At 38.5% G+C, this 13,159-nt stretch overlaps 1 long non-coding RNA gene across 1 annotated transcript; it reads right to left on the bottom strand.

Moving 5' to 3' along the window:
• Positions 1-453: 453 nt before the first annotated feature.
• LOC308529009 lies at positions 454-13,133 on the bottom strand. The gene is made up of 4 exons (XR_013996747.1): positions 12,426-13,133; positions 8,850-9,281; positions 6,541-6,847; positions 454-1,485 (listed from the first exon to the last, which is right to left on the bottom strand). It is a non-coding gene; the product is annotated as an uncharacterized lncRNA (long non-coding RNA).
• Positions 13,134-13,159: the final 26 nt, after the last annotated feature.

A 13,159-nucleotide genomic window follows, 5' to 3' on the forward strand; every position in this document is an offset into this window, starting at 1 on the left:
GGCTCAGTGGATGGAGCGTCGGCCTGCGGACTGAGGGGTTCCGGGTTCAATTCCGGTCAGGGGCATGTGCCTGGGTTGCGGGCGAATCCCCGGTGGGGGATGTGCAGGAGGCAGCTGATCGATGTTTCTCTCTCATCGATGTTTCTGACTCTCTATCTCTCTCCCTTCCTCTCTGTAAAAACTCAATAAAATATATTAAAAAAAAAAAAGGCAAAATAAAATTCCGATTATCATTTATATGCAAGGGCACAAGAATTTTTCTTAATATTTGAGAATTCATAAGTATATCCCCCATGTACCCTTTAAAGTGAAATTAATGTTTAAAATATAGAACCACAAATTAAATATCAAGACAGAAAAAGATGACTTGTAAATGAGATGAATTTTATAGAGGATATGATGATAACTAAGACAACCTAAAGCCACACAGCTTAATCAGATTAGGAATTGTTTGCATTAACATGACTTTATTATACCAGGAAATTCTTGCCCAAGAAAGTAAAGTTATAAATAATTTCTGTATTTGTCTTGGGAACTTTCTTTTTACCTGAACAAATGACTACTTATATAGCCCTCATCAGTGTAAACAGCCCTCATTTCAGAACAATAGATCTACTCAAACTTGCCTTTTCAAATCACTATTCACTCTTGAAGACTGGCTTCATAATCCTTGCCTCCCCATGTCCAACAATCCTAAGGTTTGCCCAATCCCAATGAGGCCATCCATACCTCACATTGAAAAACCTACTCTAAAACCAGTGGAGGGGATCAGTGTATGCCACCCCAAAATATGCCACTTTGGCATATTGATTATTTTGAGCTGAAGGCACTCGAGAAACAGCAGATGCTGAAAGGGTTCTCTGATGTCTTCCTTCCTACCTAAAAGCAGGTTACAAAATTTCCCATAAGAAAGGTGCCTTCTCTGTTCCTGGAAGAGAAGAATATCCTTATTATCAGAGATGGAGAGTTGATGTTAAGGTGAATCTATACAAACATACTAAAATAACTCTTTTATTAGTTTCCCTCATATTGCTGCTGGAGGAGTACACGAGTGGAATTTCTCTGTTGTTCATGGAAGTGGGGTTCCTGAGGCACTGCTGAAATAAGAATTTTCAGAAGCCCCCACGGGATGATGAGAGGTGGTCGAAAATTTTATTGATGTGGAGTTATACTTTTTAGTTTCCAATGTCCCATTTCCACCAAGCCGGTCCTGAAAGAGGGGCAGCTGGTGTTCAGCAGAGCCAAAAACAGGGCCAGTGTCCAGGGCTTCCATTCCATGTTCCAGCCAGGTGTAGTTCAGCATCCAAGCTAATTCAAGTCTATTAGTCCAGTGTAGAGTCCAACATGGCTGAGCATCACGGCACTGGGGAATGTATTCCCGTCATAGGAGAGCCAGGAGCCCAGCACGCAGGAGAGAAGAGAGGGCACTTCCTTTGTTTGGAAGGTTTTTATTTGTTTGTCTTTAATATATATTTTTATTGATTTCTGAGAGGAAGGGAGAGGGAGAGAGAGACAGAAACATCAGTGATAAGAATCATTGATCAGATGCCTCCTGCACATCCTCCACTGAGGACTGAGCTTGCAACCCAGGCATGTGCCCTGACTGGAATTGAACCATGACCTCCTGGTTCAAAGGTTGATGCTTAACCATTGAGCCACGCTGGCCAGGCTGTTTTTAAGTTTTAAATATTCAGGTTTTGGCTGCTTGCAGTAGCCACTGACTTGCTTTCGGGTTTGATTGATGGGCAGACAGGTAGGCACCTTTCCATGTCACTCAGATCTTACTGAGCATGTGTCAAAATTGAGCCTTTATCCAGTCCCTTCCCCCACTGATCAGCAGGGAATAGACCTGGAGAATGTTACATGCATCTTTCTGGCAAAGCTGTATAAATGGCATGTCTATATTATTTGGTCTTCCCTTGCTCCTTTTCTGTTAAATAGTAATAGGATTATTACAATGGCATCAATATCTCTCCTAGTCACTTTCCTATAATTTACTGCCCAAACCTTTTTTTGTTTGTCTTATTAATTTATTGTTCTTTGTTGAAAAAGTATATAAACTCTTAGGCTTGAGTATTCATTTATTTTCTACAAAGGCTCTTGTGGCACATAAAAACATTAACATAAAACAAAATTTGTATGCTTTTTTCCTGTTAAACGATCTTTTGTCTGTTTAGCTCTCAGGCCCATCCACAGAATCGAAGAAAGTATAGGAAAAGTCTTTCCCCCCTTGCTTCAGATGTTTTGACTCCTTATTCATCTAAGAAATTGATGACAGGTAAAACTGAGGAAACATCAAGCATCAAACCAAGCTTTTGATAAATGAATTTGGCCCATTTTTATGGTTGGCTCTTCTTTTGTCTACTTCTGGATTTGGTAGTTCTCCTGGGCTTTGTCCTGAATTCTCTTTTCTTTTTGAAATTTTGTTACTTTCTTTTTCCATGGCCTCAAATATACACTTACAATTCTATATTTATCAGCAACTCAAACCTCTCTTCTGAACCCCAGGTCCATATATTTAAGTGTATTCATGCCGTCCTGACTTGAATGTCACACAGATTTTAGAAGTATAAACCTGTACTCTTTTTCTTCCCACCAATCCTGCCTCACCTCCCATCTTTTACATCTTAATAACACCACACCACTATCTGGATGTTCAAGCCAGAACCTGGAAATTATTCCCAATTCTTCTCTCTTTCCCACCGTACATTTTCAAACTCTAAGACAATCTGTTGATTTTTGTCCTTTACTGGTGTTATAAACACACACACACACACACACACACACACACACACACTCACCATTTTATTTTGCAATGAGTTCAGTTTCCACTACTGCCCCAAGAAGGCATTCTCCATCATAATACATCAAGACTGGAGAACTCCTCTGATTAAAACCCTTTAGTAATTTCTCTTTGCTCTTTGATAAAATGTAAAATTTTTAATAAGACTAACAGTTTTCTGCCTATCTCTCCCATCTCATTTCAAGTCATTTGCTGTCTGTGTTACTGTTCTATTAGCTTTCCAGTTCTTGAATGTATCAAGATCTTTTCAAGTTCATAACCTTCACACTTGTTTTTTTCTGCCTGGGAAGTTCTTTTCCACTCTCTTGGCTGGTTATCTCTTTTAGACTAAGTATTAGCTGGGACTTAGAAAGTAAATATCTGCTCCATCACTCATCAGGCTGGTATAATAAACATGGATAAAACCAGATGCAAAGTTTATAGGAAACTATTTCTTCCAAGAACATTCTATAAAAAGTTATAACAATCCCTTCTTTCAGTGATTACTATCTTCTTACCTGCTAAGGAAACTTTTCTTTTCTTTAAAACCATAGACTATCAGAGGCTTTGTTGTTTAAAACTATATTATTAAGAATAAAACATCCCACTCTTGTCTGGGAGTGGGGTTCTTGGAACCCCATAGAGAATTAGCCTCAATTTTCAACCAGGGAAAGAGCTTAAGATAAGGGGCTTCTGGACACAACAGTCCACATCTACTTTAACTTTATGTAGTTTCCAAGAAAACGACCCTGGATACTTCCCAGACCTGATGTTGACCTATGATTTACTTTGTCTATCCAAACACTGCTTCATTTAAATGTCGCCCAAACTCCACTCTTACCCAAAATTCTACAATAACTTTTATCTTTTTGTTGTTTGGTCAGATGCCTCACAGTTCTTCTGTGTGATCTCCCTCATTGCAATGAGTCAGTAATCTGACTTTGTCAAACTATACGTTGGCCGCTTATGCCTGTAGACTGATTGGGCAAGGGCAAATGACACTTCTCTAAAGGGGCTGCTCTAATGTTTCAAAGATAAAATAGGTTCTCCTAATCCACTTCTCTGATAAGCACCTTCTGCTTTTCCTTCATGATATATTGTATCCTTCAAGACCTCAAGGCAATGCAATAATTTAGTCAAATATTAAGTTTAAAATATTAACGAGTTATATTTGTTCTACTCCACTGATAGTTTTGTAAAGTTGAGAGCACTCTAAATGCCCTTTTACTCCTTTCACTGGAGCCTTAACGTTATTAGTTTTTAAGTTCCAAAGCCTGATGGAGGAGGGGGAAAGCTGAAGGGTCAAGAACGAGAACTGTAGAAAGAGGTAAAATGACTGAAATGAAACTACAATTTTGGGTTACTTCTGAAGCCTGAAAACTACCAAGTAGCCACTCGGTAACTATCTATCAAGTAAATGAATGAACATATGTGCCATTAAGCAAAATCGGTTTAATACATGTATATTTAATACTCAATTTCTCATAAGGCTGTTATTTGCATCTTGAGGATAACAATTCAAAAATAGTGTGTTCAGCTCTTGACATTGGATAATGTGGACACATATTTATCTTATGCCTGTCACCTTTCCTTTCTGACAAGTTTCTGCTCTGCTGTATCACAGTAAAACAACCACTCTAAGCTGATGAGCCTCTTATCACCTTACACTTTCCTCACCCCCTCTATCCTGTAACATTTGGTATTTGGTTTAATCCTAAATACTCCAGTTATTGCTCATGTCAAGAACAGATACCTTATCGTTGGGATTTGATCTGAGGGCAGAAACTCCACTCCAATGCAAATATTTAAGAATCAAGAAAGACATTTTTAAAAGAACTAACAGCTATCCCTCATCTACATCATAAATCATCAAATATTTTTATCCATTCTCCTTTACAATTTTGAGTTTCTTAAAAATGTTTTATTGTATTCCTATGCAAAAGAGAGATAATAAATAAAAGTAGCCATGTACTAAGCACCACTGCTTCTTGCTTCAAAGAATGTCCGGTAGATTTGCTATTACTTGCAAGACATACATGTAAAATATACATTAAATATTCCAGTTGAATGAATAATAAAAATTACAAAAAACTTCAATAAATAAAATTTGTGCCTAATGTACAATGTAACAATGTTCTTACGAAGAAGTTTTAATATAGAACAGAACATTTTTTTTCCAGAAATTTTAAAAAATGTATTCTTCTTTTAAGAACATCTAAGGTTTATGAACTTTCAAATACACAACATAGAAATGTCTGATTGCCTATTGCTTTCCTGAATTCTTGTCTGAACTACAGCCTAGCTATCCTGAATAAAAAAAAAAATGTCTAACCCAATGTCTCTTTTTGCTTTCTTTCGCTCAGACTTTCATTTTCTTATTGATAACAACTACCCTTACTCTATCATAGGAATATAAAAATAACTCCTAACTTTTCCATTCTCTTTCAGCACATGCATATTTATACCATGACTGCATGACCTTAAATATATTATTTAACCTCAAAGAGCCTGTTTTCTCATTTGTAAAAGAGGATAATGATACCTGTCTAGAAAGGTTGTAAAGGTTTTTGAAATAAAGGATGTAAAGGTTTTAGTACAATCCTTTGTATTTGGCAAATGAATTGTAAATGGTAGTATTATCTACATTATTACCTTGATCAATGTTCCCTTATTAATTAATTTTTGATTTTAGTAATTTGAATATACTATCTTTTTTCCTTAGTGAATCCAGCTAAAGATTTGTTAATTCATTGGTCTTTTCAAAGAACCATTTTTTTTCAATGACTATTTTTTTCTATTCTCTATTTCATTCATTTCTGCTCTAATCTTATTACTTCCTTCCTCTTTATGGCTTCAAACTCAATTGAATACAATATATGCAAGAATTAATATTTACTCAAATGCCTAAACTGTAAGAATAAATAAGTACTTCTGAGTCCTGTGGCCAAGAGCAGCCTATTTGTTAGATTTACTGTTTAAATCCCTATGGGCAGCTCTCATGTAATTCACAGCAGAATATTACTATGTCTTTATGAAGATGTTTGGAAAAGGCAAGAGGTCATGAACGAGAATTATCCTACATTAAATGTTAAGGCGATCTTCTATTTTGTGAGACTTGTGCCAGACTGAAAGAGAGCAATACCATGGGCCTCTTGAGTATTTAAATGAAAAATTGAAATCAAGCCTCTCATTTCTAGGTTATCATGTCATCATGAGACATGTCAGAATTTGGTCTGTTTCTGAAGAAAACAAGAATGACAAGAACCACCTGTCATCCTATAAACACTCATTTTCCCCTCTTGAGAAAAGATCATGGATGTAATCAACACGATTACTATAATGTGGGTTCCACAATTCTCCCCAAATATGTAGCTCCTATGTCCCTAAAACTGGCTTCAAAAGGTCTGCTCAGAAGAGTTACTTTCTCTCTGATTTTCATCTGCATCTCTTGCTTAGCTTTCACACTTCATCTTACCTGACCCAGGATCCCCTTCATTGCCAGATACCTCATTCAACCCACCTACCCAGTGCTTCCTATGTTTCATAATCATGATTTTTCTGAGTTAGAGACCCTTGATCATATCTAAGGAGATGGAATTTTCTGTTATTTTCAAAAAATAACTTCAGCAGAAATCAGAAAAGCATGAAAAACATCCTCTGGACTAAGAGTGGTTAATGGATACTTACCTGAATTGAGAGGCTTTCTACAGAAAATAATGAAACACTGGTTTAAGCAATAAAGACATTTACAGTATTACCTTAGAATCTAGATGAAAAGAAGCCCATAGTTGGTATACTCCAGGTTTAATTCATCAGCTCAATAGCATCAACAAGTACTCAGGTCTTTCCACTTTCTTCTGAGTCATTTCATTGTGTTGGCTTTGTTTTTAAGTTGCCTCCTCTCTGGTTGCAAGATGGCTGCAGCAGGTCTAGTCATTACATTTGGACATGCCAGTGTCTAGGGCAGTTGCCTTTTCCTTGTGTGTATCTTCCTTTAAAGATTATATTTAAAAGTTTTGTGCTGTCAATCTCTTTCATCTTTTCAAATCAAATCATCAATAGTATCTATTAAAAACAAAATGTCTATGTAAAATAATTTATTTTAGTAAGATTCATGGAGCAGTTGCTGAGTGAGCTAGGGATTTTTAGGATTGGGGCGAGGAGAGGAGTGTATAGACTATTGGAAAGTGAGAAGCTAATAGGCTTAAATCCAGTAGGAACAGTTTAGGCCCAAGAACAAAAGGCTTGAGCTAGGACTTCTTGGCCTCTTAATTTCTTTTTTTAACCTCCGTCTAAAAGATTTGTATTCTATAACTTGCCTTGGCTAACCTTTCTTAATCTCATAATCTCATTTAATCAATAACAACTACTGTACCACCTTCACAATATTCACTTTAAGCATTTCATTCAATGAATATCATCTCCTTTCCTTCCAGCATATTTTACTGTGCAAACTGCAATATTCCTTTGACTCAACAGGACCTCCAATTCATTGACCCTATAAAGTGTTGACTGTTCATCATCCCATCATTTGTCTCTTTCTTAGAACGAAAAAACTTCCAAACTGTCCTGTAAACACCCTCATAGCTCAGTGGCCAGAACGGAGTCACATGGTCTTTCTAAACCACAACTGGTAAGAAAAATATAGTTACCAGGATTGGTTTAAAACAATCATGATTTTTTTCCTGATGTGGAGATAGAGAGATCTTCAGAATACCTACACCTAGACTCCAAGGTAAAAGGAAGAATAAATGTTGGATAGTTAACCAAAAGTAACTGCTATAGTATTATGTGTTAACATTAATCCTTTTAGCCCTAGCTATGTGACAGTTTTTGAAGTCACTTGTCATTTGTCAAGAGTAGGGTAGGTATCAGGAAAAGAAACACAAAAATAGCTATGTTTCTATCAATCACATTCTAGAACTGGTTCTACTAAATCCTTGTTGAGTGACTTTAAGTAAGGCATCTGACCTCTGTTTGTCTCGATTTCCACATCCACAACATGATATAAATATCTGTCATGGGATAGCTGGAAAGATAATTACACTGAATAAATGCAAAGCAGTATCATTTCTAAATTTTAGCTGCCCACACTGCCTGTTTGTTCTACTTTCATGTATTCATTCATTTATACATCTTTTCAACAAATAGTTGCTGACAGTCTACTGAAAGTTAGATATTGGTTGAATACTTTGGAATCAAAAAGTTTTCATCATGGCCCCTATATTTAAACTATTAACCAATGAATTAGCAGCAACTGTTTTGTCTCTTGGAGTACAGAATCGGTAAGGTAGTGTAAGATGTAATACAAGAAAAATAAAGTGGAGTAATGAGGGGTGTTGTGTAACCATAATGGTTGCTTCAACTGGAATGTGAACTGTCCTGTTTACCAAAGTGCCTGCAGCCAAGTGTGTGAGTCCACAGGTGCCTACATTGCTTTTCTAGCTTAGGTATTGTTTGGTTTTAATATTTACTGTATATAATATAGGCAAAGGAATGATATGGATTTATGCTACAATAAAATAGTGAACAAAAACTGAAATAAGATTGGTTCATGCATGGGCTAGTGAGACATGAAATTGACATTAATGGACTCAGGAAAAAACAGCTTTCCTGATGAAGAACTAATAAAGAAAGAACTGTTCTGAAAGCTCTCCATTATTTGGAATGACAAGGAAACATTGATGACTTTAAACTCAGCTAACTAAGCGATTGTCTTAAGAATCCAATAGCCCAAAGAGATTTTTCAATTTTGGAAATTTTTTCCTCACATTTCAGAAAAATGTAAGATGTTAAAACACAATTGCTTCTTCCTATGCTTGTTCTTAAAAAATATAGGGTAGAAGAGGGATTTTTACCAGGATGTGGAACCCATTATTTATCTTTGTGATGCGATAACAATATATTTTAGATGAAGAAAACTTCTGGAGGAAATTGTGTTTCTAAGCAATAATACTGGCTTGTGTAGGAAAATAATTATAGAATAGGATTAGAAAGTAAATAGCTACAGTTTACCCCTATTAAATGGGAATAGCAAAACATTAAAATACTGGTAATTTAAACTTACCATAATTTTGTGTCTGGATTCTCAAACAGTTCTGTGGATTTAGAACCAACATTTGATGGGAAGGAAGAATTCCCAACCTCCAAGTCTTATGATGTGTCAGGCCACCGGAAGAAAAGTTTTGTCACTACAAAATAACTCCCTTAGCAGGGTAAAACTGCAGGTCAACTCTATAGCTATGGTGTGGTTCAGTGGAGTTCTATTCATAAGTTGAAACAATTTACAACTCTGCTTAGCTTTGATATGCGGGGGAACAATGTTGAGTTTAGCTGTCAGTGACCTTGTGGTTCCTTCTGAGCAAAGATATCTTGGAGTCTGCGGAGCTTGTGATCTACGCAGCCTCCATTCAAGCAAGGTTGAAGGCACTGCTGTTGAAGCAAGAATCACTCCAGCCCTGTCCATGCACATGGGCCACTCTTCTGTTGGCTTCTTCTACTGCAATAATAAAAAGTACTAAATCAATAACGGGCAAAGGAAAGATGAAACCTTAGGGAGTAAGATACTACAGTTAAGACCTTCTTGGCCTAGGGAGAAACTTAGTTGCTTAATGTAGTTGTGAGATAACCAATATCTATGAAAAACTGGCCATTTTTTCAGTTTACTTGATTAAAAGAAAAGTGATAATAAGAAACAGTCTAATGCTCCTTAAAAGTAACTAACTCGGGGCCAGGAACTACATAAAGTCTTTGTGTAAACTGTCCAATTTAATCCTCTCAACAATCCAGACATAGGTTTTATCCCCACTGTATAGAGGAAAACAAATTGAGGCAACAGAGTTTAACTTACTCAAGATCTCATAGTAAGTGATGAAGCTGGAATTCAGAAACCAGAAAGTCTAACTTCAGAAACCAAGTTCTTAGTGTTTACATAGACAGCCTATCCTTTTCCCCACAGAATTTAACTTTTTCCTTTATTGTTTCTTCACCAGAAAACCATCTTTTAAAATAAGTTCTTTTAAAAGTACAGTAGAAAGCTATAACTTAAAATACCATGTATGACATCACGCAACCTTAAGACAAAATGCCTATTTTAGAAGTCCTATGAATAATCTGGCAAAAATAATCTACCCTCTTCTTCAATGTAGTGGACTGAATAAAAAAAAAAAATTCTACGTAAGACAAATTAAAATAATGTAGAAAAACAGACTTCAACTTTTTCCTTTTCATTCTGAAAGATGGAACAGATTCAAGTGTTACATTCTCAGATCCTCAGAGCTGACCATCCAACTTTTAACATGTTTGTTTCTCTCAAATCCTTTCCCATTTCTTTCCCATTTCTCTCAGTTGCAAATCTAAGCCATTTCCAAATTCGGTAAGATTTAACTCTCATCACCCCCCATCTCTTCAGACAAGTTTTTGCCTACTGGGTCACTGAAACAAACAAACAAACAAACAAACAAACAAAAAAACTGAGGCTACCAAGCTTGAAATCCAGAAATTCTGACTAACAAATGTACCCATATGCATCTTCTTTCCAATCTCCCCTCAGAAGGTCTCCTCTCCTTCTGGTTCAAATCAAATTCTGACAGTGCTCTTGGTTCCATCCCCTCCCATCTCTTTAAGAAACTTGTCATTGATTTTCTGTATCATTTGTGCTGTTGTAGATTTGCCAAATACATTGCTACCATGCCCACAACTTCTTATGAGGGAAAGCAATCCATCCATAGTCTTTGCAAAGGAGCAGCCATGTTTTATACTATGTAAATTCCTGTGTACCAACTGATTGGACAATGTGGGCACCTATTTCAAAGGGCAGCTAACTTATAGGCTGGCCAAAGAATTAAGACATGTTCCTGGCATGAAAAGATAAGCAGAGTCAGTTTCTTAAAACTTCTCAAAAGTGCTCACTGCTTTAAGCATGAGACCCATCTTTAAGTGAGATGAGTGATTTTTTTTATTATTTAAAAAGTTTTGAAATGATCTTTGATGCATGTCTTGCCCGTGAATGTCATTCACTTTAATGTGGAAGCAAGTTTATATCGTATAGTTGCTAGAATGCTAAGAATGTTAATATTGGAATAATAATGTTGAACATTGTTGATAATAATACAACTCACAGAAGCCTATTTTATGCGTTTTAAATACATCATCTTGATACTGGTGTAATTAACTAGTTATTATTAACAGGAAAGGAGCAAAGGGAAGACCAGACATTATAGGCATGTCATTGGGCAGCTTCGCCAGGAAGCTACTACACTCCCCAGGGGACCAACAAAGGGGAGATAGGTGCATGCCCAGTAAGTTGGACTGACATAGGCAAGGTGCTTACTGTCAGTCACACCTGAGAACAAAATGGGCATGGCCACTACAAGGGTGCAGAATTTGGGATATTTAATTTCCTAAACAAAGGAATTCGCTCTTGGCTCTCTTACTGCTTTGGGGACTCTTGGGACTTGTGTGACTCTGGGTTTGTGGGGCTACTTTGCGTTTGCCCACATGGCCCATGGCCATGCGGCCCCTATACACAATGGACTAATGGACTGCAACTAGGCTGATGCTGAACTGGACCCAGCTCCAACATGGAAAGGAAACTGGACACTGGCTCTGCTTCTAGCTTCACTGAAACCCCAAGGACACTTCTATGGCTGGACTAAGAGAAATGGGATTTTGGAAACGGAGTAATTTAATTCCACAAAAATAAAAGCTTTCTACCCTATCTCAACCTCCCATGGGGGCCTCTGGAAATGCTTATTCCAGTGGTACCCCAAGAACCCAACTCCCACTAGCAATGGAGAAAGACCACCTATGTTTTTTTTTCTGATAACAATCTGATTCTTACAATAATCCTATGATGTAGGTTCCTAATTTTCAGATAAAGAATTTAAGGCTAAGAGGACTTGGGTAATTTTCTAAGATCACTCCGTTAATGTGTGGCTGAGCTTGGAGTCTGGATCCAAAGTTTATGTCCTCTTCGTCCTCTTTATACTATATCTGGTTTTTTTCCTAACCAAAAGTATAAAGGCATTGCTTAATTTTATTTTATCATTTGTCATCGTGGCTTGGCATCAAAATAATTGAAGTTGGTTTACGTAAGTTTATAAACAGCATACAATTAAAAGATGAGTGATTAAAGGAAAAATAAAATCAAGCTAGGGGCAAATATAGTGCATGCAAATACATGACATAGGTTTTGTAAGTAGTTAGGCAGGGTCTGTAAAGACTGCATCACTAGGAAGGAGTGATGCCTTTGAGGAGACTTGCTAGCTTCTTCATAGGCTAACATGTAGAGGTACCCCCCTCCGGATCAGAGAGGCACTGAAGGACAGAGTAAGGATGGAGATGACTTGCCAAGAGCAATTTACTAGTGTCTTTGAAGGAAAAGCTACACTTTGCAAAGGCATAACCCAAACTTCTTCAATACTTACACTCTTTTTCCAACTGGCCTATAAACTGGGGTTCAAGTGGAGAAAATAAGATATTGTTCAGAGTTACGATTTGGGGCGAGTGTCAAAGATTTCTGAGCAATAACCAACAACAAAACCCCTAGCTGCTGATTTGAGTAATTACAGGGGAGTAGAGTTTGGACTTGGAACGGTGGTAAGTAGAGAGCTTGCCTGCCGCACGTAGCAGATTAACTCACATTTAATAACGGAGTAAATCTGTTGGGCCATGACTCAATGCGCCCAAATGACCAGGATCGCGATGTCTTACTAAGCCTTCGGGGTCAACACACACAGTACTTTTAGGGTGCGGCCTCACATTAGTCAGCTGGGCTAGTCTGGGTCAAGAGACGACCAGAAGCTCAGGAATTAAACTCCCTGGAGACTGGGCCTCCTCCCAGGTTCTCCTCCGCCTTGTAGACTGTTGGTGTTCAACTACGAAGGGGCGCACGCCTTGGGCTTCAGGAGGCAGGCCGCCGGGGGTCTGCACGTTTAACAACCGCCTCGGGTGCATCTGATGCGATGGTTCAGACGGCATTTTGAAAAGCAGAGTAGAACGGGGAAGTATGGTGCGTACAAGAGTCAGCTGCTCCAAGGCGTCCTGTTTCGGCCGCTTTGGAGGCGAAGGCCGCGTCCGGGCTTATTCACACCTTTGAACCTTCAGAGCGCGGGGGCGTCGTGGCGTCAGGCCCCGCGGCACCTGCGACGAGGACACTCGCCCACGCTCCGGGCCGGCGACGCCGGCGCCACCCAAACCCCAGGTCCCCAGAGCTCCCCGGGGTTTCCTTCGGTTTCCTTGGAGCTCAGGTCCGCGCCGTGCCTCGCCGCTTCCCGCCGGCGCCCAGGGTCCACCGCCGGCTGCGGGTCCACTGGGGGCTCCGACGGAAGCGACGCCCCGCCCCGCCCCCCGCTGCACGCCGGAACCGGAAGTCAG

This window comes from Myotis nattereri (assembly GCF_964212035.1).
Source record: "Myotis nattereri genome assembly, chromosome: 13".
Taxonomy (NCBI): Eukaryota; Metazoa; Chordata; class Mammalia; order Chiroptera; family Vespertilionidae; genus Myotis; species Myotis nattereri.